Raw genomic sequence first — 1,322 nt, 5'->3', positions numbered from 1 at the left:
CTTTCTGCTCCAGCCGCCCAAGATGCCGAAGGGAAAGAAGGCCAAGGGCAAGAAGGTGGCTCCGGCCCCCGCCGTGGTGAAGAAGCAGGAGGCCAAGAAGGTGGTGAACCCCCTGTTCGAGAAGAGGCCGAAGAACTTCGGCATTGAACAGGACATCCAGCCCAAAAGGGACCTCACCCGCTTTGTCAAATGGCCCCGCTACATCCGTTTGCAGAGGCAAAGAGCGATCTTCTATAAGCGGCTGAAAGTGCCTCCTGCCATTAACCAGTTCACCCAGGCCTTGGACGGCCAAACAGCTACTCAGCTGCTTAAGCTGGCTCACAAGTACAGACCAGAGACGAAGCAAGAGAAGAAGGAGCGACTGTTGGCCCGGGCCGAGAAGAAAGCTGCCGGCAAAGGGGATGTCCCCACTAAGAGACCACCTGTCCTTCGAGCAGGGGTCAACACCGTCACTACCCTGGTGGAGAACAAGAAGGCTCAGCTGGTGGTGATCGCGCATGACGTGGATCCCATCGAGCTGGTTGTCTTCCTGCATGCGCTGTGTCGGAAGATGGGGGTCCCTTACTGCATTATCAAAGGGAAGGCCAGGCTGGGGCGCCTAGTCCACAGGAAGACCTGCACCACTGTCGCCTTCACGCAGGTTAACTCGGAAGACGAAGGAGCTCTGGCCAAGCTGGTGGAAGCCATCAGGACCAACTACAACGACAGATACGACGAGATCCGTCGTCACTGGGGAGGCAACGTCCTGGGTCCAAACGCAAAGGCTAAAGAACTTGCTACTAAACTGGGCTAAATGTCCACTGTTGTTTCCTGTACATAAAAGTAATAAAAATTATCCTTCACCCAGTGGAAAAAAAAAAAATTTAGCTTGATCTATCCGTGCTGATATGAAAAGTTAAATTAATAAGATACAGAAGAAAAAGTATAATATTAGGTCATTATATAAAACAATGAATACAAAATATTTAGGCTTTAACAGGCATAAAATAACTGTGGAACTTTAGCCAAGCCACTTAATAGAGGCTATTACTTCTGGGAAATGGAAAGAGAAAAGGTAGAGAAATCTTTTTTCATTTTGTACCCTACCTTACATTGCTCTTTATAATGATAGTAAACTTATAAATCTAGAGCCAGTCATATAAAATTTTAAACATGAAAATAAAACTATGTATTTCTTATGAAGGCATACATATGCAATAAAAGTATAAAAGCATGAAGCAGAGAAAAGTGGTTAGTTTTAGGGGAGGAGGGAGATAAAAGACTTGGGAAAGGAATATGCCAGGAGTTTCTACTCTATTTTAATGTTTTATATCTGTAAAAAA

At 45.8% G+C, this 1,322-nt stretch overlaps 1 pseudogene across 1 annotated transcript; it reads left to right on the top strand.

The window, feature by feature from the left end:
• Positions 1–856, top strand: LOC105805072 (annotated as a pseudogene). The gene has a single exon (XR_001137190.1). The product of XR_001137190.1 is annotated as a 60S ribosomal protein L7a pseudogene (transcript).
• Positions 857–1,322: the final 466 nt, after the last annotated feature.

The sequence above is a fragment of the Propithecus coquereli genome, unplaced genomic scaffold (genome assembly GCF_000956105.1).
Source record: "Propithecus coquereli isolate 6110/MARCELLA unplaced genomic scaffold, Pcoq_1.0 Scaffold124, whole genome shotgun sequence".
Classification (NCBI taxonomy): Eukaryota; Metazoa; Chordata; class Mammalia; order Primates; family Indriidae; genus Propithecus; species Propithecus coquereli.
Note: the sequence above shows the minus strand (reverse complement) of the source record. Positions and strands in the feature narration are given on the sequence as shown.